This window comes from Puma concolor, chromosome B2 (genome assembly GCF_028749965.1).
Source record: "Puma concolor isolate L17-30 chromosome B2, mPumCon1.1.hap2, whole genome shotgun sequence".
Classification (NCBI taxonomy): domain Eukaryota; kingdom Metazoa; phylum Chordata; class Mammalia; order Carnivora; family Felidae; genus Puma; species Puma concolor.
Window position 1 is genome coordinate 3479608 of NC_141671.1, and position 24586 is coordinate 3504193.

At 47.4% G+C, this 24586-nt stretch overlaps 1 protein-coding gene, 2 long non-coding RNA genes and 3 other non-coding genes across 8 annotated transcripts in view; 3 read left to right on the top strand and 3 right to left on the bottom strand.

Moving 5' to 3' along the window:
- LOC147580609 (histone H2B type 1-C/E/F/G/I) overlaps positions 1-24586 on the top strand; it is a 505297-nt gene that overhangs the window by 433481 nt on the left and 47230 nt on the right. The window lies entirely within an intron of this gene.
- TRNAR-ACG (transfer RNA arginine (anticodon ACG)) lies at positions 6645-6717 on the bottom strand. The gene has a single exon. It is a non-coding gene; the product is annotated as a tRNA-Arg (tRNA).
- Positions 9271-9351, bottom strand: TRNAS-CGA (transfer RNA serine (anticodon CGA)). The gene has a single exon. It is a non-coding gene; the product is annotated as a tRNA-Ser (tRNA).
- On the bottom strand, positions 9853-24575 carry LOC147580635 (uncharacterized). 3 transcript variants are annotated; one of them, XR_015250941.1, is made up of 7 exons: positions 23926-24575; positions 20258-20400; positions 15834-16008; positions 14997-15088; positions 13960-14079; positions 12790-12916; positions 9853-11108 (listed from the first exon to the last, which is right to left on the bottom strand). It is a non-coding gene; the product is annotated as an uncharacterized LOC147580635 (long non-coding RNA). The 3 variants fall into 3 exon arrangements; XR_015250940.1 differs by lacking the exon at positions 20258-20400 and having other exon boundaries at positions 15834-16020; XR_015250939.1 differs by lacking the exon at positions 23926-24575 and having other exon boundaries at positions 20258-20583.
- TRNAV-CAC (transfer RNA valine (anticodon CAC)) lies at positions 15528-15600 on the top strand. Its single transcript has one exon. It is a non-coding gene; the product is annotated as a tRNA-Val (tRNA).
- LOC147580637 (uncharacterized) lies at positions 16379-21409 on the top strand. Its single transcript, XR_015250944.1, has 2 exons — positions 16379-16995; positions 21092-21409. It is a non-coding gene; the product is annotated as an uncharacterized LOC147580637 (long non-coding RNA).

Below are 24586 nucleotides of genomic sequence, written 5' to 3' on the forward strand. Positions count from 1 at the left end.
CTTTTGGGTGAGACAGTGCTCATGTCCCATCTCTGCTGGAGGCAAGTGTTTTCCTTAGATTGCATACTATCTGGTCGCTCTGAGACCTCAGCTCTTCGTGGATTCACAGAAACTTATAATTTTTTTTTACATGATCTAGATTTTTGGTTGTTAGATTAGGAGCAACACTCTTTCCAGCTCTATTCATGTTAAGTGAGAGCTCGAGTCCTCTAGGATTTTAATCTGAACATAAATGATGCCATACTATTCATTGCCTGTGATATTATTGTACTGATCTTTTGCGAATCCGGCATGATAAGAAATCACAGTAAGTCAGAGACAGATCTACTTATAATGATGGCGTGGTAAAAATGAGCATTTGATGTCTCTCTATCCAAAACTCCACCAAAAAAAGAAAGAAAGGGGGGTGTTTTTTTTACAGCAGAAACACATAAGGACAATCATAGGAAAGTAAAGGGTGGCACCCAAGTTTTGAAAACCAAATGGCAGAAGGACTGGCGAGATACTCGAGGAGAGGTTTGTTTTAAGCCGGAATTGGGAAAAGCTGCATAAAAATACAACTTCTCTTGTGAAAACTGACCTCCTAAACTTAAAAAATTGGCAGCTGCAGGGATTAATATGTAGACAGTGAAAGTAAGAGTGAGAATAGAATTTGGCCGAATGTCACTTGCAAGGAATTTAGAACTGCAGACCCTCTCCCTCAATTTCAAGATATGGCGGGGGGGGGGGGGGTACTACCCCTCCAGACTGTGGCAGGACATCTGGAGGATAATTTCATTGAGAAAAACAGAGGCTCACCTGCCTGGAAGACGCCAACAAATTGGAAAGGTGTATTCCGTGGTACAAACCAATGGAATTCTATCTTATCTTGGCTCCGATTCATAGTCGGGACTATCCTATCCCGCAGCACACTAGAAGGTTTGTTTCTGAAAATCTGCCCAGCCCGCTTACGGACGCTGACGGGGAAGAGTTTCCCAACCAACTGGCCCAGCCATATCAACGGAAAATGAATTTCCCCTTTAAGAGCTCCACCCAAATGCTCTGAGCTTCTGGTCGGGCAGGAATTGGAGAGAACAGGGCCTAGATATTGCCTACTAAGTAAGGGTGAAGGTCTCAGGTTACACCTGGCCTTCTCCAACACCACCTTCCTTGCTGGTCAAAGGTGGGGGTCTGAGCTGTCCACTGGGTCCTTTCAGATGGTGAACGGGAGGGTGGAGGTATTGGGGCAGTGTTTCCTGCGGTGTGTTGCTGGAGTAGAGTTTTCCTGTCTGAAAGTTGTCCGTCTTGCTCGGCTGCTCTCTTCCTGATCGTTTGGCTAGAGAGAGATGGCTTTCCTGTAATTTCCTGGGTGATAGGAGTGTCTTTGGTCCTACTGAGGTGCCTCCGGCTGGGCTCCTGGTGGCTCCCGGATGAGGGTCACCAGAAAGACCAAGCCATGATTAGAAGCTGGGAATGCTCAGCCCTGGCCCCAATTCTCTTAAGAAGGGAAAAGGACTGAAAATGGGGTGTGTGATCAATCACATCCACATGATGAAGCCTCCATAAAAGTCACCGAAGTGTAAGATTCAGAGAGCTCTAGGTTGGTGAACTCAACTCACTCAACTCACTTGAGTTTGTACCTCAATGTACTGGGAGGGTGACCTCCCCCCAGCTCCCCAGGGACAGGCACTCCCGTGCTTGAGATCCTCTCAGACCACAGGTGCCTGCCCAACCGTATCCTTTATCAGACCCTTTAATAACCTGCTAGATGTGTGTAAGTGTTTCCCTGAGCTCTGTGAACTGTGCTAGCAAATACCGGGGAGGCGCTCATGGGACCCTCCAATTTGTTGCCAAGTTGGACAGAGTTGTGGGTAACCTGGGGCCCACAACTCGCCTTTGACATCTAAAGTGAGCGCAGTCTCGTGAGACTGAACCCTTAACCTGTGGGATCCGACACCAGCTTCAGATAGAGAGTGTCAGAATTGAGTTACACCCAAGACATCCAGCTGGTGTTGAATTGCTTGGTGAGAGGAAAAACCCCACACATTTGGTGACCACAAGTGTAAAGTGTTCTGTGTAAGTTGTAAAGGAGACACGCAGGAGAAAAAAAAACAACAACAGTTTTTTCCCCCTAACACGCTTCTCAGCCCAAATTCCTCCTTTTATTTTTTCCTTTTTGTAATTTAAATTTTATTTAGTTAACATGCAGTGCCATATTGGTTTTCGGAATAGAAGTCAGTGATTCATCACTTACATACAATGCCCAGTGCTCATCACAACAGGTGCCCTCCTGATACCCATCACCCATCCAGCCCATCCCCCCCCAACTACCTCCATCAACCCTCAGTTAGTTCTGTACCTTTAAGAGTCTCTTTATGGGGCGCCTGGGTGGCGCAGTCGGTTAAGCGTCCGACTTCAACCAGGTCACGATCTCGCGGTCCTCGAGTTAGAGCCCCGCGTCGGGCTCTGGGCTGATGGCTCGGAGCCTGGAGCCTGTTTCCGATTCTGTGTCTCCCTCTCTCTCTGCCCCTCCCCCGTTCATGCTCTGTCTCTCTCTGTCCCAAAAATAAATAAACATTCAAAAAAAAAAATTTAGAAAAAAAAAAAAAAAGAGTCTCTTTATGGTTTGTTTCCCTCTCTTCTCTCCCCCCCCCCACCTGCCGCCCACCACTTCCCATCTATTCATCTGTTTTGTTTCTTAAATTCCACATATGAGTGAAATCATACGGTATTTGTCTTTCTCTGATTGACTCATTTTGCTTAGCATAATACACTCTAGCTCCATACATGTCATTGCAAATGGCAAGATTTCATTCTTTTTGCCGCTGAGTAATATTCCATTCATCGGCCAACGGACATTTGGGCTCTTTCCATACTTTGGCTATTGTTGATAGTGCTGCTATAAACATGGGGGTGCATGTGCCCTTCGAATCTGTATTTTTGTATTCTTTGGGTAAACCTATTAATGCAATTGCTGAATTGTAGGGCAATTGTATTTTTAGTTTCTTGAGGAAACTCTATACTGTTTTCCAGAGTGGCTGCACTAGTTTGCATTCCCACCAACAGTGCAAGAGGGTTCCCCTTTCTCCGCATCCTCGCCAATGTCTGTTGTTTCCTGTATTGTTATTTTAGCCATTCTGACAGGTGTGAAGTGGTATCTCATCGTGGTTTTGCTTTGTGTTTCCCTGATGATGAGTGATGTTGAGCATCTTTTCATACGTCTATTAGCCGTCAGATGTCCTCTTTGGAAAAGTGTCTATTCATGTCTTCTGCCCATTTCTTCACTGGATTATTTGGCTTTTGGGTGCTGAGTTTGATAAGTTCTTTATAGATTTTGGATATTAACCCTTTACCCAATATGTTGTTTGGAAATATCTTCTCCCATTCCATAGGCTGCCTTTTAGTTTTGCTGATTGTTTCTTTCACTGTGCATAAACTTTTTATCTTGATGAAGTAGCAATAGTTTATGTTTGGCAAATTTGTCTTTTTAGACAGCTTTTTGAAAAGGGATCTGGGCCTTAAAATTTTTCTCCTTGTAGAGGCACTGGAGTTTTGACAGTAGAGGGCGCTGGAGAGGCACTGCAGGAGGAAGAGTTTTGCTTCGGTTCCGAAGTTCCTACAGCCCTCAGCCTGTTCCAGCTCTATTGTACTGACTTCCAAAAAAGTGAAGGAAGGAAATTGGATATTCACTGATCCATTTACAAATAATTATTGGACATCACATATGGTGACTACTCCAGGATACAAAGAGAATTAAGAGTAGTTGTGGGGATCATACAAAATCAAAAAGGGTTTCCAAGAACTGCTGGAGCTCTTATTACAAGCTCTCAAATGTAAAGTCATAGATCAAGGACAAAATATCCAATTATTGCAAACCAAATCACTGATAATCTCATTGCATCGGGGAGAAGCATCGTCGTCAGATGAGAATTCTGAATTTTTTGGTGTCCAGGTAATAGTTTATGGTGGTTCAGTCATGTGCTACGAAGAGTGATTTTTCATGGAACTTTTGACACATGCCACCCAGTCTTCCTGGCTCTTCCTTGAAAACTTCTGTTCCTGCCACCTTTGGAAGTTGCATCTACGCAGTAAACGTCAGACTTTGTCTTCCTCGTTATACAGCAATTGAATAACTCAGGTTTCATCACGTATAAATCCTCCAAATGGTCTTCAACAAAACTAGGACTAACATTTTCCAGATGACGAAGCCTGTAGACAGAACCTCACCAAATTGCCATCCACAATCTGTGTACTAAGCAGGCTCTTTAACCAGCCCTCTTGCAAAGAAAAAGAAAAGCAGGTAAAGAAATACAGTACGAAAAGGTTTCGCTTTCACACACTAGGAATTGCTTTTGGAGAAGAGCACGTTCATTTTTTGGCGTAAGAACCAATTTCTTTGGAATGTGACACCCCCCACAACCCTGGCAAAGTGATGGCACTTTACTGATATTACCACATCCATAACGACAAGAAGGTGTGGGAGTTAACAAATACCATATAATAAGTAAACTTAATTTTCCAAGTAGCCGTATTTAAAAAGTATAAATAAACAAGTGTGATTGATTGTAACGTTTTTATCCCAAACATTATTCCATTCATAAGGAATTGCACATTCTTTCTTTTTTGAATTAAGTTTTAGAAACATGTGCTAATGGCTAGTGTTTTGGACAGTGCAGCTCTAGAACATTCTGAGGGAAAACAAAAAACTTTTCTCTTCTCAGAAAAATAATCTCAGCTGATGCTTTTATGGGGAAGAGGAGTTCCCAACCTGCAGATTAGAGAAAAGAAAAGAAAAAGCCTGTTTCCTCCTTTACGCCCAATAGTGTGATTATTCTACGAAAGGTCTTTTTGTTTGTTTGAGGGGGAGGTGGAAATAGACTTCTTTCTAAAACAAGCCACCACCACCAACATGAAATAAAGTATTTGGTGATAGGTACACGTTTAGAACAAAATCTTGAGGAAAACGAAAACTGAGGAGAGAAACGATCGGTTCCCTTAAAATTAATTAGTTGGTTAAAGCACAGCGGAATAAAGCTGAAGTGGGGATTTGCATCTTCGTGGAGAAGCTCTATTTTTCTTTTTTCTTTTTTCCAACGGTGGATGGATGTCCCCCGTCGGTGTTGGCTGCACAGAGCGGGTAGAGCAGGTGCCACCGCAGGTGTGGTCTGCGGGACGGTCGCGCGCGCACCTCTCACTGACGGGTCCCGGGCTGCACCGCAGGAACCGGCGTGGAATCCGGGGAGCGAGACGCAGAAAGCCGGGTTTTCCCCCTTCCGTGGCTTTCCTGCGCGCTAAACTTTGAGGAGCACCGACTCTAGAGGCTCCCAACCCCTTAGACCATCCGTCCCTCCTTCCCGCCTTGTAATGCGCTTCCAGCCCGACGGCCCGTGTACCTATCGAAGGAGGTCTGGACGCGTGGCAGGTTCATTCTCCGCGCCAGCGCCCGCGACGGCGCACACCGTGCCACCGCGTTTTTGTGACATAAATCCGTGCATATCCGCAAGCCGAGGTGCCCGTTGCTTGTTTGCGCCTTCCCCGCCCGGGCTTCAGCCTCTCCCCCTGCCCCCGCTGCGGGGTCGAGCGCGGGAGCGCGTGTTCAGGGAGGCGCACCTGTTCGGGGTGACCCCGGCCAGGGCCGCCGCCCCCTTCTCGTCCGTCCCGGACCCTTTGCGACTGCAAACAGTTCCTCAGTCTCGGCCTGCCGCGGCCAGGCGGCCGCGCCGTGGGTGACCTCGCGGGGCGCGGCGGGGACAAGGAGGCTCAGTCGCTTTCGTGCGTGTTCGGGGCGGGGGGACCTTTGCGGAGAACGCAGAACTGAGGGTGCACGGGAGGCTCTGGTTTCGTTGGTCCGCGGCCACGTCTTTCTCGTCTTTCTCGGTTGACGTCCCTTCTCTTTCCTCCGGGGCGGGGACCGAGGGACAGAAAGTGTGCAGGGGAGAGAGAGCCCGAAGAGGCAGAGCCCTTGCCCAAGTGGGGGACAACCTAGTGAAGAAAATACTGGCCAATTTTTATTTTTTGACACTTCTTTGGTTCTTAAAAATTAAGGTCTAATTCACATACCACAAAATTCACATGAAAGTGCACAGTTCAGTGGTTTTTAGTATATGCAGACTTGTGCAACCGTCGCCATGATCTAATTGCAAAACATACTCATCACTCCCGATCACATTCTGTCCCTTTCCACCCGGTTCCCCAGCTCCTAGCAGCTACTAGCTCTTTGAATGTGCCTGTTCTTGACATTAAACAGAAATGGAATCATACACGAGGGCCTTTTGTGTCTGGCTTTTTCTTTCTTTTTTTTCCCCCCACTTAGCATGACGTCCTCAAGGTTCATCCAGGGTGTAGCATGTATCAGAACCTCATTCCTTTTTATGGTCGAATGATATTCCTTATTTGATCTTCGAGCTGTCTTTCCAAAGATCCTTCAGTCAGCTCTCTCAGTATCAGCAAAAGGAAGCAGGTGAAAAGGGAAGTTGAGAGGACAGACAATTCCAGCATCCACTCAGACTTGTTGGAGAGCCCCGGCTGGGTGGCGTGGCAGCACCACGTGAGCTCAAGAGCCAGACCAGATCAAGTGCCTTCCAAAGGACTAAAAATCTGTTTCTCTTACCCACTTGAAGAACTTACACAGAAAGACATTCTTACCAAAAAGAAGGGAGGAGGTACGAGCCAGCCAGGAGTCGAACCTAGAATCTTCTGATCCGTAGTCAGACGCGTTATCCATTGCGCCACTGGCCCCCTCGGCTGCTGTGTGTCGATTATCCATCATTCATTGGAATCGTCGAGCACGCAGTTGCTTCGTGATGCAGGCAGAAGTGAGTTGAAGAAAGACCTGTGGACTCCGGCAAAGCTGACTGATGGGGTCTTTGTGGTTAGCTTGTATAAGTTACATCCCCTGAAAATAGTCGCGTGTATGAAAGGGTTTTCCGCCTCGAAGCATCACGTATGTGACAGGATGACTGGTGTTTGCATTTTTCCATCTATGTGCTTGCCTGTTTCTACTTGTGAATGTTCCGTCAGTTTACGCAGCTGGTTCATGGCTCCGTCAGCCATCTCGTTTTGTTTACGTGCTTAACACTGATGCTATGTGTGGCTCAGTCATAGCGAGCCATATGATGTAAAATTTTGATATCGTGAAAAAGAAAGTGGAATAAAATACCTTATTTGAGTGATGAATCATATATTTCCACCTCACTCTCTGAAGACCTGTAACTCAAGACGGAGAGATACTTGCAGACTCTATGCTGAGAACAGACGTTCAGAAACACCCACCCTCCCCAATTAGGCCAAAGGCCGGCAAGAATTCAACAAAGGTAAGTGTTTTCAGAACCAGATTCACATAGAAGCTTCGACGTTTGGGTTTACAGCTATAAAGTGAAAGAATACCATTACATAAAACAGCTAGGTATATTAAAGGGCTCGATACAGGCGAAATAGACACGTGGAAATACCAAAGTATTTCTAAGTGAGGGTGGTGCTCTCCCCTGAGAGCCAGCAGCATGGGCGCCGGGGTCTCAGGGTGCCTTTATGCAGACTCCTGGCCCACTGGGTTCATTGCCTTGGCCCAGTTGTGACTTTCTCTTTGCTTCGATTTCCTCGTTTCTATACGATGTTTTAGAGAGCAGTTGACACACACTCATGGATATTTCTTTTTTTAAATTTTTTATTATTCTTAAATTTTTTAAAAATTCACATCCAAATTAGTTAGCACATAGTGCAACAATGATTTCAGGAGTAGATGCCTTAGTGCCCCTTCCCCATTGAGCCCCTCCCCCCTCCCACAACCCCTCCCGGAACCCTCAGTTTGCTCTCCATATTTATGAGTCTCTTCTGTTTAGTCCCCCTCCCTGTTTTTATATTATTTTTGTTTCCCTTCCCTTATTTCATCTGTTCTGTCTCTTAAAGTTCTCATAGGAGTGAAGTCATATGATTTTTGTCTTTCTCTGACTAATTTCACTTAGCGTAATACCCTCCAGTTCCATCCACGTAGTTGCAAATCTCATGGCTATTTCTGATCCTAGAGCTTTGTGTTTCCCACCAGCCTGCGTTAGGTCCGGCCCCTTCCCTCCACTTCCCTCCCCTTCCCTCCCCTCCCCTTCCGTTTTTTTCAAATACCAGAGAACTCTTTAAGGAAGTTTACGTACATCTCTATTGTCAGCACAAGGACTTTTATTCAAGAGTTTTAAAAACAAAATCTCCTGTTTGTCTTTGCCCCTGGGGTCTGCCTTCGGATTTCCCAATCTCATTACAAAGCAAGTGGCTCTTCTGAGAGCTAAACCTCAGGCTTCACTTCCTGGGTCCGTGGAAGCGGTGCCCGCTCCCAGGGAGAGATTCATGGGTGCGCGGCTGGGACGGGACGAGGACAAGGACATAAGGGTCCCAAACACCCGAGTGGTGCCTAAGCCAAGGTGGGGGGGACTAACACAGCCCTCTGGATAGGTAGCTCCCTGCTCGCCTCCTACGAGGACAAGGACATAAGGGTCCCAAACACCCGAGTGGTGCCTAAGCCAAGGTGGGGGGGACTAACACAGCCCTCTGGATAGGTAGCTCCCTGCTCGCCTCCTACGAGGACAAGGACATAAGGGTCCCAAACACCCGAGTGGTGCCTAAGCCAAGGTGGGGGGGACTAACACAGCCCTCTGGATAGGTAGCTCCCTGCTCGCCTCCTACGAGGACAAGGACATAAGGGTCCCAAACACCCGAGTGGTGCCTAAGCCAAGGTGGGGGGGACTAACACAGCCCTCTGGATAGGTAGCTCCCTGCTCGCCTCCTACGAGGACAAGGACATAAGGGTCCCAAACACCCGAGTGGTGCCTAAGCCAAGGTGGGGGGGACTAACACAGCCCTCTGGATAGGTAGCTCCCTGCTCGCCTCCTACGAGGACAAGGACATAAGGGTCCCAAACACCCGAGTGGTGCCTAAGCCAAGGTGGGGGGGACTAACACAGCCCTCTGGATAGGTAGCTCCCCGCTCGCCTCCTACGAGGACAAGGACATAAGGGTCCCAAACACCCGAGTGGTGGCTTAGGGTCCCAAATATGGATAGGTAGCTCCCCGCTCGCCTCCTACGAGGACAAGGACATAAGGGTCCCAAACACCCGAGTGGTGGCTTAGGGTCCCAAATACCCGAGTGGTGCCGAAGCCAAGGTGGGGGGGACTAACACAGCCCTCTGGATAGGTAGCTCCCCGCTCGCCTCCTACTTCTCAGTTCGTGGAATAAGATGAGAAGCTGAGAAGACCGTGCTTTGTGAGAATTTCATCCTAGAACTTGGATAGAAAAAGCACCACAGAGCGCTGTGAGCAGGATTTGAACCTGCGCGGGAAACCCCATTGGATTTCGAGTCCAACGCCTTAACCACTCGGCCATCACAGCCTGGCACGCAGGCCTTTGCCTACAAAGAAACACACGTTCGTGCAAGGCCCTGACTGCTGCAGTCTGGTTGCTTCTGCGCCTTTGGCCTATTTACTTTGAGTGGACGCGACAGGAAACCATGCCCAAGCCCCTGCATCAGGCGTCTCCACTCAGCACCCCCAGCCACCTTCACCTCACCCCCATCCTGCCAGGCCCCAGGCTGCAAAATCTCACCTCTTGGAGAGGAGGCGATCTTCCAGCATCGCAAGAATCCTTGATTTTCAGACTTTTTCTACAGTCTTCATGGATTGCCTGGTTGGATTCATAGTTGGTAGGAAGTGAATTAGGGAGCTGTATTATTCATGCCCAACCTCCTATTTAATCGTGCTCTCCGTGGAATATACTCTGCCTTGTTGCCCGGAGGGCAATCTGACAGGATCTTACCAACATGTCAAACGCCCATACCCTCGGGTCCAGCATTTCCACAAATATACCCCGTAGACTTGCACACACGACAGACCATATTGTGCTGAAGTTTATTCTCTGTGGCATTAACTGTAATAACAAGATTGGGAAAAACCTAATTATTCAGAATTATTTATTTGGATAAATTATGGCCTAACTCCACAGTGGAGTGCTATGCATATTTCAAAGAAAACGAGAAGGGTCGTTATGTACAAACACATATTTTAACGTAAAAGCGACGGTCAGAGCAATCTGCATCCAGTGTTACCATTGGAAATCTATTTGTGTTAGATCATACATAGATTTTACACGACACATCCCTCAAGGATAATGAGTGGACTCAGGACGACAGTAGTCATTTGAGGGGCTCATTGGCAGGAGGCAGGAGGTGCCCACAGGCCACTTTAGGCTTTGACGCACCTACTAAAAAAATGAAAAGCTCAAGAAAACACTACGGACGAGGAGGTGGGGGACAGAATTGTTTTTCCCAGGGGCCTCCTCTGGAAGGGTGAGTGGGCCTTCCCTTCTGGAACTCAGCGATCGAGGGCTCTGAGGGAGACCTCACCCGGAGCACCAGAGGGAGCCAATCGCCATTCCGAGTCGGTTGAGGAGGCTGGGGCCACAGGAAGAGGGCTCTGGAAAGTGTCCTAGGGGCACGGACACCTGGAGTGCACACCCTGCTTTCCAGGCCCGCTGGGGAGTGGTCTTGATTTGCTCTAGGTGTTCCGGGAGAAGTGGAGAAGTCCTGTCTCCACGGTGCAACCTTGGACTATTTTTTCCCAGTTCACAGAGTTCAAGTAGCTTAAACTTCCTCCTTTGGGTCTGGGAGTACAATTTCAAATATCTGTAGGGTGCGTGTGCGTGCGTGTGTGTGTGTGTGTGTGTGTGTGTGTGTGTGCGCGTATATTTTATTTTTGCAGAGAAAGGAGTATTTTCTGTCTGGGCCTGCATGTAGTTCTCCTTACAGCGTAATTTCCAGGAGTGGTTTTCACTGTGAAGTCCTCTCGTGGCAAAGAGCACTGAGTGGAGGAACTGTGTAGTGGCAATCTCCAGTCTTTGTCCCCAGCTTTGCCATTTAACCAGTTCACAGCTCTGCAACAGACCCAGGACCAACCCAAGGCTGGCCACGGGGCAGTTTCATTGGTTTAATTTTCAGGGCCTTTGGCAGAACCCTTTGGAGGCTCAAGTTGTCTTGGGACGAACACGGTGGAATCCATCCACAAATTCAAGTGTCTTTTGAAATGTCTGTGGTTCTCTCTCAGCTAGATCTTGATTTTCCCCTAGTCCTACTCTGCCAAGGAATTCAGATGTCCCTGCAGAAAAAAACGGAGAAAGGAGGCTGTTTGTTAAAAAGGACCCATCCACAAGCTGTCACTGCTCACCCCTTCCTTCCTGTCTCCTCCCCGGGAGTTTAATTTCCAAATTTCTCAGACTCTCGGTGTCGCCAGGAACCTGCCGTGTTCTTGTCCAACTCAACGTCCCCCAGGAGATGTTCATTCTCTCTCCTCCAGGACTGACTCCCCAGCCCAGAGCCCTGAGAAGCTGAGCGGGTGTAGACGCTGCTGAACTGGGAAACAGTTGGAAGAGAACGTACTGGTAAATTATCATAATTTTCTTTAAAGCATCTTTGATTTTAAAGTTTGCCAGAGTCCTGCTCAGTCAACTTCCTTTCTCAGTTTCAGGAAGAAGGGGGAGAAGGAAAGAAATCTTAGAAGATGGCTCCCTTGATGCCTCTGAAGGTCCTCAGCTGACAGCCGAGACCACTGTGGGACAGTGGGTCCGAATGCCTGCAGTCAACTCAGATGACTTCCTCTCAAGATGTTTTGGTAACTCGTTTCAGCGTCAGTTTTAGTGTCACGGTTCAGTATCACTTCTTTGGATGATGTAGGAAGAAAGATGTTTTTCACAAGAGAAAGGAAAGAAAACTGAGGCGGCCAGGAGTGGATGGTGACCCTAGTCCGACCTGTGACCCCCCGTGTCACTGGCCACCATGCCCAGGAGGCTTGCATCAACTTACTCTGCACCAAACCTATTTGAAGTCAGAAAAGGAAGTGGGTGTTCGGGGGATTGCTGTGGACTATGCGTGTTCCTCCCAAATTGGTGCCTTGAACCCTAATCCCCAATAGGGTGATGGTACCTGGGGGTGGGGCCTTGGGAGGTGATGGGGTCACGAGGGTGGGGCCCTCAAGAATGGGAACAGGTGCTTATAAAAGAGACCCTGGAGAGTTCGCTCACCCATTCCTTTGGGTGTAGACACAGAGAAAGACTGCCCTCTATGAGCCAGGAAGCCAGGAAGAAAACTTCACCAGATTCAGAATCTGCTCCTGCCTTGAGCTGGGACTTCCCAGCTTCCAGAACTTCGAGAGATACATGCTTGTCGTTTAAGCCACCCAGTCTATGGTGCCTCTGTTACAGCAGCCCGAGTGGATTACGACTGGGTTGGAGACACAAAGGAGGCCCACAAGACCGAGCCAGTTCCGGAAAGGCACACCCGTTCGCCTTGTGGTCAGTTTGCAAAATATACATTTGCCTCAAATGTCCATGTGTCAAACAAGAATCAGCTTTCAACTTTAGGGCATGGTCATGGGGGTGAAGGTCTCCGTGCCTAACTTAGGCCTTGGGATCGGAGTGTTGATATGCCCTGAGGTGGGGTAGACGGGGGTGCTGCTGGCTGAGCCAGCGCAAAGTCCACTGCTTCCGGCGGGTTCGACGGTTAGGCACAGAGAACGCAGCACCAGCCCTGCCCGCGGCTGCACACTAGGTGCCCGCGTTAAATTTCTCCACGGATGAAATGGCGTCTGGAATCGCACGCGCAATGGGAACAACCCCTCGACGACACTGACAGTAGCTTCTGTCACCCTGCACGAGCGACCTCTCTTCTACGACGACAGATACAGATACAGATACAGATACAGATACAGATACAATCACAGAATAGAGAGACGGAGGGAGTCTCTACCCTGTAGCTTTCCAGTCCCTGATGTTGGCACTAACCTCTGTGATCCCTGCTGTTGCTTCACTGTTGTCATCGTTAGAGGAGTTTCTAGTGGCTTCCACTTGGCCTTTTCTGCCATCGTAGCATTCACTCCGTGAACCATGGAAGTAATATTAAAGTTACCGTCTGGAATTAGGGAAATGGGTTCAGGGAAGGTTTCGGGACCCACCATGCCCACAGCGAGACAGATGGGAAGCAAGGCTTCACTGAGTCCCTGTCTTGCTCGGTGGGCAGCCGTGATGCTTTGTATCTCTAGGAATAAATGCCAGCCCGGAGCCATTTTCTAGCAATCCCCAAAATTCCACTTCCTCCTCCCTAACGCACAGTCACTTTGGTAAGTGGACATAGGTCCTTTTAGGAAAGGCTCGGAGGAAGAACAGGAGTGTACATTTTTGTCTATGTGCCAGGGGTGTTTCTCAAGGGACACTGGACTTCTCTGCCTTCAAAACCGGCTCCCGTCTGGGAGCTCATACAAACCAAGTCCAAGGTCTACGTGCGTGCGGGACTGCTTTCTGGGGGGACCTCTAGGCCCGTAGATGGCCTTTCCTCTGTGCACACTTGGAGAGAGATTTCCGGTGTGTCTTTGTCTTCAAGCAAGGACACCAGTCCAGTTGGATGAGGACCCCACCCTATGACCTCACTTACCACCTTAAAGTGCCTGCTTCCAAACAGTCACATTAGGGGTTAGGGCTAGAACATGTGGATTTTCAGGAGACACCACCGAGTTCGTGACAACACCCATCCAGTCTTTGGCAGTTTATTGCCAACATTTGGCCCCTGTCACCCTGGGCTCCAGTCATCTCTGTTACGTGTGGGGATTCCAGGTCAGGGTCAGCAAGGCCCCCCTGTCATTTCTGGCCTCTGAGGAAAAGCCACCCGAGAACAACTCAAGGATCCTGAGGCGCTCCTCATGAACTTACTTCTCACAACCGGGGTGAAAGTTAGTTCCCCCCGGAGAAGCCCATGACAAATTCCTTCTAGAATTTCAATCTTCTTAGGCCTTGGGTTTGCTCTCCATACACTGAGGAAATACTGATGTTTCAATTTCATTCTGTTGGTTCACCCTAACTTTGGGTCCATACATTAATCACGTATGAATTATAATGTTTTAATTAATGAAACTTTGGAGCTGCTCCCAGGCCCTTGAGTTAAGACACTGAATTGGATACCTGTGCCAAGTAAGACTGTGTCGGTGAGCTGTGTGATGCAGCTTTATTTTCCTGCTACCTTGATCCTGTCCACTCGAGAGCCATTCCCATTCAAAACTGCCAGGGTCCTGTCAATATAAACTGGGAAAATCATGCAGTTATTTTGATGTGTGCCACACCTCCTCATGGGTCACACTTTGTACTTGACCCTCTGGGGTCTCAGAAAAGGAGAGAGGTGGTCGTGACAGATCCGGGAGAGTATCAGCCGAGCTCAGCAAGACAAGGAGCTCAGAGAGGCCATTACAAATACCTCAGACAAGAGGACACTGACCTTCTTCAGGTTGGGATAGGAAGCTTCTACCAGTTACTAGGGGATCGTGATCTGGAAGTGGGGAACAACGTCCCTAAATATGGTTGAGAGATGTGATGGTTCCCCCTTCTAAGCTTATTCCATTCCAGAAAAAAAAAATCAAGTCTTCGATATTTCTAATTTTTAGCAAAATCTCTGACTCAAACACAGACCCACGTATCACTAAATTATTATGCAATTTACTCCTTGCCTTTTTCACTATCCTACCCTTACCCATTCCCCAAGACAGACATTTACCTTTTACCTGAGTCGGTTCGTTTGTATTTGAGTCCGTTCAGCTTTTAACAATGAATTTAGAAAGATTTGTTCTCAGGCTGAGAACATGGTCTCATCAAGAGCGACCGTGGCATTACATTTTGTGGCCAAATATCGCCCATTTGGTTGGCATAATAGCGTGCGTCCAGTTCAACTGTGATAGAGCGTGAGACCCAAGGGCGAGATGACATAACCTAGAGACGCTTGTCTCTACCAGCTGTAAGTTTGGGCAAGCGACAGTACAACAAAGATATCGTGACTCTATGACTCTGTAAAGAAGACTTATTACGGACTCCGAGTTCCTGGAGGACAAAGACTTCTTGCATTTGCATTCCGCGCCTGGGATGGTGTTCCCTAAACATTTCACCTCCTTTGTGGGTCCCAGAAGCCTGGTAGCGAGGTGAAGCCACACGACTACTTCTACTCAACTCACCTGCAAAGGAAGACGCTGGGGCAGAAAGCGTCCGTGGCTTCTGACCATCTCCTGTGCTCAGGCCGCTCAATCCTGGTTCCCAGAGTCATTTTCTGTCACCAAGAGAGGAATCCCCATTGCAGGGACAGAGAAACAGGTGTAGACAGCATGGGGTAGTCTTGAAATCAAATTCTCCAGTTGTAATCATTTCTTAACAGGTGGAAGTCAGATCATTATGCTGTACATCTTAAATTCATACGGTGCTGTATGCCAATTCTATGTCAAAACTAGGAACAGTTTTTAAAAAATAACAACTTATTAATTTACCCCCCCCCCCCCAATTCTCCAGGATGATGCAAGAATTGGGGTCCTGGGTGAAGCCTTTGTTTGGTTATGGCGGTTTTCTTTTTTCATAAATAGAAAGAAGAGGCAGAAATGCACCATAACAACAAACATTTCCTGGACGGGCCCATGCAGGCAAAAAAAAAAAAAAAAAAAAAAAAGAAAAAAAAATGCAGTCAGAGGTACAAACACGTGAGCCAGCCCACGGCCGTTTCCGTAGTGTAGTGGTTATCACGTTCGCCTCACACGCGAAAGGTCCCCGGTTCGAAACCGGGCGGAAACAACTATTTTCTCAAAATACGCTTGACTTGACTTCGGGGATTTCAACTTCCTTATATTTCACAAACAACATAAAAACCAAAGGGTCGCCCCTGCCGCCCGCTCCCCTCTGCGGCCCGGGGGTGAGCCCCCCCGGAAAGCGGGCAAGAAGGGGCCGAGTCTGGGTGTTCAAGGTCGTGCGCCCCCCCCCCCCCCCCCCCCCCGCCGCGCGCGCCCCGCGCTGCACCTGCTGCAGACCTGGCGGCCCGTTCTCTCCCCGGGAGCCCTCTCGGAGCCCAAGGGCGCTCTGCCGCGCTCGGAGTATTTGTCCCGTCCCTTCTCAGCACCGCGGAGTTGAATGTGCCCGCGAGGCCAGCTTTAGAGGGCCGACCCAGGACAGAGCCGTGCCAGGTGGAAACGAACAAACATAAACCTGAAATACAAACTGAATACTTCCAACACACGTGTATTGTTACATTACCATAAAAATATGAAAAACAAGTGTTTATTTGAAATTATATTATTCTATTTGCTGCTCTGTTACCTGAATACTGTTATTTAATCAAAACAATGGGACCAGTTAAAAGTGGCAATTGGTAGTTAACAGCAGGACTTAACAAATACACATGTGAGAAAATATAACAATAATTTTACAATGTTTCTGTCCTCTGATAGAGAAACGTAAACTTCTTATTGGGTATTTAAGTTGTGTAGACGATGTTATTGTGTATGCATAAGACACATACGTGTAATATTTTTAAAAAAGATGATTACAATAGGACAAATTAAGCAGATGATCTATGTTTAATAAAAACTAACAACATGTTGTTTTTTTTTTTCCTGTCCCATAATTCTGTAGGTTATTTTTACTCGTTGTTTCCTGTTCCAATAATGCTTCACTGAACTGCCTGCGGCCTTTAGGACATTCTTCTCTTCTTTGATGTAGTGGTGAAGACCGGTTAAAGAAGAATCACTTTGACGTGCAGTCTGTTCTTCTCAAGACCACATTACACTGTCCTTTGTGTCAGTTCAGTGTGAAGACATCCACCTAAATATCCGCTCGATAAAACCGAGCCTGGAATCCTTGGGATTTTACTGAATACCAATCACAGGTTCCTGGACAGGTGGGAATTCCTTTCCAGCTCTCCAAAAGCGTCCGCCTACTTTACAGCTTGTTTGCGTTGACCTGCTGGTTCTCATCAGGTTTTTCACATCTATCATATCATATCATATCATATCATATCATATCATCTCCATGTCAAAAATTTCTACACAGCCAAAAAATCTCAGTTTCTGCAAATTCTGAGAAACTGAAAAGTGGGCAAAACCCTGATGGATGAAGGCTTCACTATCATAGTGAATAAACCACGCCCCTGTGAACAGGAGACATGGTGTACGGGCTGCGAGGGACATTTAGCGGGTATCATCTTTTCGTTGTTTAATTTTTTTAATGTTTATTTGTTTTTGAGAGAGACAGAGACAGAGCATGAGTGGGGGAGGGGCAGAGAGAGAGGGAGACCCAGAATGCGAAGCAGGCGCCAGGCTCCGAGCTGTCAGCACAGACCCGGACGTGGGGCTTGAACTCACAAACTGAGAGATCATGACCAAAGCCGAAGTCGGACGCCTAACCCACTGAGCCCCCCAGGCGCCCCTCATCTTTTCGTTTTCTTAAAATTTTTACAACTTTAAGAGACAGAGTGGATGAAGGGCAGAGAGAGAGGGAGAGACAGAATTCCAGGTAGGCTCCGTGCTATCAGCGTGGAGCCTGATGGCAGGACTTGAACTCAGGAACCGTGAGATCGTGACCTGAGCCAAAACCAAGACTGAGCCACCCAGATGTTCCCTTTTCATTTTCTTTGGTAAGAAACTTGTTGGCTGAATTTGCCAAAATTTACATTTGTGCTGTCAGCTGAATATGCAGCTCAATGAACGAAGCCTAATTTTTATTTGGGCAACAGATCATGAGGTTACAAGTAATGTGGGCCATTCTGACTAATGGATCCAATAACTGGGTATCTTTGATAGGACGGGGACGAGGAACTATTTTCACACACAAAAAATTACCGAGACCGGGAGGGAAAAATCGTATTTCATTCAAGGAGAAACACGTAAGCCAAGAGCCTCATCTCTGAGCGTCTTGGCTTCGTTTAGCGATCATCTGGGAGGATGAACATTATTTACTGGTTGTGATCGTTAATTTTTATGTTTCAACTTGAATGGGCCATGGTGCCCACGTATTTGGTCAAACATTATTCTGGTTGTTTCTGTGCTTTTGGATGGGGTTTACATGTAAACTGGTGGGCTTTGAGTAAAGCAGATTGCCCTCTGTAAAGCAAGGGAGTTTTGTACAATCAAGTGAAGTCTTGAGTAGAAACCAGGGCTGATCTCCAGTGGACGAGAGGGAGTTTTGACACCACAGTGCCTTCGGATTTCATCTGCAACATCAGAACTTCCCGGTTTGCCAGCAGATGCCTTTGGGCTCCAACTGTAACCCCTTCCTGGGTCTCTGGTCTGCCAGCTCCCCTATCAGATTTTGGACCCTCTCAGCTGCCACAATCACGTGAGCCAGTTCCTTACAATGAATCTCTTTCTGTATATGTAAACGTCCTCCTGGGTCTGTTTTTCTGGAGAAACCTGACCAGCATCCCAGTCGGTATTTTAAAGTATTGAACTTTGCAGGAGTCAGTAAACGGCACCTGCTGCAGGTTCCACAGCGGCGTTCTGATCCCAGTGGTCTTTGGAGAGGTGGTCGTGCTCCCCCTGTCCACGCAAATAAGGGGTGTCTTTAACAGCACAGGACAGTTCACAGTCAAAGGTGCCAGTCAAGGAGCAGCAGCGTCTCTGGTGTTGGCACGCGGAGGGGGGCGGGGCGCGCAGGAACCTCTGTCCCCTCCTTCGGCGGTTGGAAGTCGCTGCCCTTCCCTGGTGGTCTCCGTGGAAGGCAGCTTGGGAAGGGGGTCCGTGGGATATTCGTATTCTCAAAGGGACATAAGAGCTAGAAAATCTAAGGCACATTGATGGAGAGGAGGAAAAGACTAAGGGATTATTGCAGTTCATAATAATAACGTCAATCTCTGCTCCAGAAATCTTATGTTTGCTATCACAGGATATACACAAACACATGTAAGTCCATGTAGGATAATAGAGGCATAATACGTGTATAGTATAAATAAATAGTAATATGCTATGTTATGAATTACATATAAATTATATAAGTATCTTATTGTAGTCCATTCATAGCAATAGTAATATAAAAGTTAATCAGAGTTTCTGGGAAGAAGATGTACTTATCTCTGTCCTGTAGTTGCTAAGTGTAACCAACCCCCCTGGACGTTATGCATAAAATAAACCTAAGAACCTGAAAGGCGGAGAAAGGAAGGAGACTGGCTAGGGACCCTGGGGCCAGAAGAATGACACGATGGCAGGCTCCCTATTTTTGTCTCATGCATCCTAGACTTGGAGCTAAATAAACCGGAAGCCTGAAATACCAGTGGGCACATACAGAAAAGTCTAAGAAAATCTGCCCTCTCCAGCCAAAAGGCCGTCAAAGGGACGGCCTAGCAAGACAAAACACTTGTAGACAATAACTGCTGACCTCTAGCCACGCACCACATTCCACTGTAGCCTTACCAGTGCCTGGGGCAGCAAAGGCCAAGCAGGAAGCCAGGACTTGTACCCCCCACCCAGCAGTGTCTCTCCCTCTCCCTGCCTGCTGGGGTGGTGATAGAGGAACCCCGTGAAGAACGGGGCTTTCATCATTGCCCAGTAACTGGGTCCTGCCTCCATCCATCTCTGGGCCAGTGGAGACCGCATGGGAGCCAGAATTCTCACCACCTGCCAGCAGAAATAAGACGCTCCCTACCTCTGGTGTCAGTGGAGGCTGAGTGGGGGACCCTGGACTTCTGGATTGCCCGGCTGGCAGTAATGAACACATGTGCCCCCCCCCCCCACCTCCCTTGGGGGCAGAGAAAGCCAACTAAAACAGAGTTCAAATAAGAGCCAGAGTCTCACAACACAAAGCACATTAGGTCCAGACGTTAGTTGAAAAATCACTTGTCAAACCAAAAGCTGGAAAAATCCCCAACTGTGTAAAAGAAGACATTCAGCCGAGCGAGTCCAATAACAAGATGTAAGGGATTCAGGGTTATCCGACAGAGATTTGAAAGCAGCCACCTGACAATGCCTCAGTGAACAATTATGAACGTGATGGAAACAAATGAAAAATAGAAAGCTTCAGGGGAAAGACATAAAAGGAGTACAAAATGAAAATTGTAGACTCGAAAAACTCAGTGAGCAAAATAAAGATCTCAGAGCCTGGGCTCAACAGCAGCACGCAAGGGGCAGAGGAAAGAATGTGTGAACTGGGAGGCAGAGCAACAGAAATGACCCTTACCGCAGCCCCCGCCGACGAATACGCCACAAATCGCTAGCGGGAATGTAATTCAGCCACCCTGGAAATACACTGGCAAATCTTCCGAAACTAGATACAAAATCACCATGCGACCAACAATGGCTCTCCTTGGCATTCATGCTAGAGACATGGGAGACTTATGTCCACACCAATAACTGTGTAGGGGAGGTAAAGCAATTTTCCCTCTACCCTTCTAGATTCTTGGCTGAGACCTCCCTGCAATAAAGGACAAATTAGCAAGAGAAAAAGAATAGACGTTTACAATACGTACGTCTTCTGTATACGTGGTAGTGACACAGTTTTCCCGGGTCTCTCCCATGTACGCAAGAGGTATATATGTTACCAAACTTCTGTTTCTTTTACTTCTGTCAGTCTGTCTTGTATAATGGGCGGTGGGAGGGTCTCAGCCAAGAACTGAAAAGACTAGAGGGAAAATTATTTTTTCTCTCCTTCGACTGTATGTGAATGTTCACACCAACTTTATTCATGATAGCCAAAACCCAGAAAAAACCCAGACGCCCTTCAAGGAGTGAGTGATGAACCATCTATACAATGACTCAGCAATAAACGGGAATCAACTACTGATACCTGGAAGAATCTGCATGAATTTGCAGTGAATTTTGGAGTGAAAAAAAATTCCCAAAGGCTATATACTATATGCTTCCATTTATAGAACATGCTTGAAACGGTAAAACTATAGAAATGGGGAATAGATTAGTGGTTGCCAGTGGTTAAGGAGGGAACGTGGGTAGGAAGAAAGTGGATGTGGTTCTAAAAGGGCAATCTGAGGAATCCTTGGGCCGTTGAAATGTTCTGGGTCTTGACTGTTTGAATGTCAACATGCTGCGTGTGATATTGTTTTGCAAGATGTTACCATTGGGAAAAACGGTAAAGGGCACCTGGGAACACTCTGTATTATTTCTTACAACTGTATATGAATCCACATTGATCTCAAAAATAAAAAAAATTAATTAAAAAAACAAGTATTTAACACTTTCAGATCTCAAAACATTTTTTATACTGTTTCACTTGCTCTCAGCCTTTGTTAAGTGTTTTTTCTTCTGCTCATCTGCTTGCTGTTGCCAAGTGAGCTCTCTTCCTCCAGGATATCATCTGGTTGCTTCCTGGGTAAAACCATCACGATAACCAGAATCTGATGTGCAGCAATTTTCACAACCGCGTCCACGTCCGGTCCCACCTTTACTCTTGATAACCTCCTATGAACTCCTCCCCCCATCCGTCTGCACTCGACGGGGCTGACGTGGAACCTGACCGCTCTGTCTTCATTCACAACCAACCTGTGAGTCCTCCTTCCCTCCGCTCAAAGTCGCTACGCTTTGTAGTGTTAGGTCATGTTGCTGATGGCATTTTTCACATCTGGGTACCAGGAATAAGCAACCAATAAACAGAACACGAGTACTCGTTTGCTGTCCCGAAATGATCATTTCAGAGACAGGTTTCTTTGACTTACTGCTCAAGATGCCTTCACCCGACTTTTGTGCGAGCTTTGGGTGGACGCTGGGAGATTGCGTGGCACTTCCAACTTCTGTTAGGAATGACTTAAGGTCTCCCTGTCCCCGTGGCTTCAGAGAGATTAGTGCACAGGAGAGAATCCTAATGGGAGTCGCCAATTTATATAAATCATACCAGATTTGTTTACTTTTCTTATTTTTCTCATGTTCCTTAGAGGTAAATGCTCACATTTGTGGGAATTTAGGCTAAGCCATGTGAAAAACCCTGTGAAGACATACTAGAAATCTTGCCTAAAACTAATTTGAATATGTGTTCCATTTCCTTCCTTGAGGTTGAAAGAAGAAATTGGCCATTCATTGTCCCATTTGCAAAAACTGGTTGAACAGCACCTTATTGTGGGTACAGTGGGTGCTCTGATGGTGGTAAAAGGAAGCAAGAAAAGTCAAGGAGATGAGGTAGAAATAGAACGGTAACGCAGCTGACGGCACAGAGCCTGAAGCAGGGCTCGAACCCACAGGCCACGAGATCATGACTTGAGCCAAAATAAGAGTCGGATGCTTAACCGACTGGGCCACCCAGGCGCCCCTCAACTTGTTCTGATGCCCGCATTCAGACTCCACTGGCCTCCGCAATTTATTAGTGGTTACAGAATGAAAATCCTGCACTCCACAGTTTCTAAGAGCAAACTGAAGGTACCTTCTTGAGGCCACACTGGGAGTGATTTTTCATACCGACTTTTACATAGACCAACCCTTCACGTTAGCATTTCTCTACAGAAGACCCCACGGTTATTTCCTGACCTCAAAATCCTTCTTTCCCAGTTGACTTCAAGGTTCACATTTTCCTCCATTGCTTGACTTCTAAACTTGAGCATTCCATAGTATACTCTGTCAAGCTAATCTTCAACATTGCTGGTGACAATACTCTCCAAAATTACAGAAAGGGAGAAGGGTTCTAACACAGGATATTATTCTCTTTAACCGGATGTGCTATGAACCCAAAATACGGAAGTTTTCTGTGATGCACAGTTTAAGAGCTTTCACTGGGCAACGCTGTTAATCTGTCCTGATCATTTGCATAGAAAATACATCAGCGTCAGACCTGAAGAACAAGAGAAGATCCTTCTTAAGGTAAAACAAAGATACTGCCTATGTGGGAAAGACCTTGCCTACACTTAGACAAGTAACCATATACCACGGGTGTTATTAGATTTGAAGCTCTGGGAGGTGGGGGGGAGGGACCATGTGTGTCTTTGGGCCATGTCTATGGGCTGCCATCGTGAAGACTAGACTGGATCTTGGCAGGATATCCATAAACATTTGTGAAATCAGTGAACGATATTATAGGTAACTTTCTGAAATGTATCCTAAACTCCACATGACACAGGCCCTCCCAGGCACCCAGAAATCTCACCCAGAAGTCTAAGTAAAGCCTGTAAGTGGTCAGCCACTTCACTTCTGTAAGTTTCCATGGCAACATGTATATATTATTTCTAATTTTTCCCAACTTCAGTATAAGGACAATCATGGCTGTCTCTTAATATCCATTGAATAAATGATGCATGATGGAAAGTTCACTCGAAACAACACGCAATCATGTGGCACAAAGCAGGCCCTCAAATGATTCCTTTCTTTACTGAGAGTGGCCAGGCTGTTGCCATATATATTTTAAATGAAGTCGTTTCAAGGATGACAAAGCCATTTTGGCACAGAAATCTAGGCATGTTTGGTCAGGCTATGCAAAGTTGCCACAGTGTCTCCCTCTTAAACCTGCTAATTAGAGCAAGCCCATAGTGTCTCCTCCTCAGCCTGCTTATTAAACAGGCCCATAAACTGCAGAACATCAGGTTTTCTGAGCCCGTCAGGGAGTCAACGATACAAAAGAACCTGAGGAAACTAAACTCCAGAAAGAGGCCTTTGCAGGGTAAAAAAGGCCTCTTATCCCTGACAGATGGGCAGAGGCGCAAAAGAAAACTGTGAACACCCGACCAGGAGAGACTGGGAGAAAATCTAAGGGATTTTTAAAGTTTGTTGGTGGGCTTGCTTGACCCAGAGAATTCCACGTAGCCAAAACCACTGCCAACTGTCTCTGTGGGAGAGCAAGCCAAAAAGGGGCCGAGGGAAAAGGCTAGAAAGTGGAGAGAAATATCCACTGAGGCCCCCCACCCCCCCGCTTGGGGCAAAGTCTCTAAAGTCAGAGGGCAGGGCAGGAAAGCTAAGGGCAACCGATCCAAGGCACTTTGTATTAAACAGCCAAGAGCCACGGCTGAGAGCTGAGAGAAATCTCTCCAAGGCTCTCTGGAAGGAGAGAGATCTCCCAGGCACCTCTCAGGGTTTGGAAAGCCAGGGGTGCGGTAGTAAAGCACAAAGAGAAGAGAAGGGACCCCGGAGAGCAAAAAATCCTGGTTTTTCAATTCGACGTCCACTGATTCTTTACTACAGGACGAAGCAAATGAAGACAACTTACCAGTTCATGTGGAGGATGCGGATTCAAAGTTAGAGATGCGCCAAAGATAAGGAGCATGCTCTCACAGCTCTTATTTTTAAAGTAAAACCAAGATGTATAAATTGCATGATGGAAAGTAGTTGATCCGCTTTGTTGAAAGCTACAGCTCTCCATTCTCAAATAGAAAAAAAGAAAAAAGTGGCTTTTGAGTCTTACTCGGATACATGTGCGTATAAAGTGGGTCAATGAACTTGAGAAGCAACAGAGAGTAGGAAGTTAGAAGAGAAATGGGAGGGTTGTAGGGTCCAACAGAGAAAGGAGGACAAGCAGAGGGTGGATCTGCGGCTGCGCGGCTCCCTGACACCTGCCGGCAGGTGGATCCGGCCGCGCGGCCAGGCGCGCGCTCCGGGGACAAAGGTTTCCCGCCTCCCTTCTCGGAGTTGATCCACCCGGGCCTGAGCTCCTCTGCTCTCTCAGGCCCAGCTAGCGGCCCAAACTACGAACTCACCCTGGTCTCGACTTCTTTTGTCATGGATTTGGGGTGTCTGAGTTCTCTGGGGACGGAGAAGGGTCGGAGGCTCTCGAGAGGGGGCGGTGCCTTCCCGCCGACGCCAGCCCAGCACTCGGGCGCCACCGCGCGTCCCGCGGGCCGCCCTGCAGCTCCGGGACACCGTTTCAGACT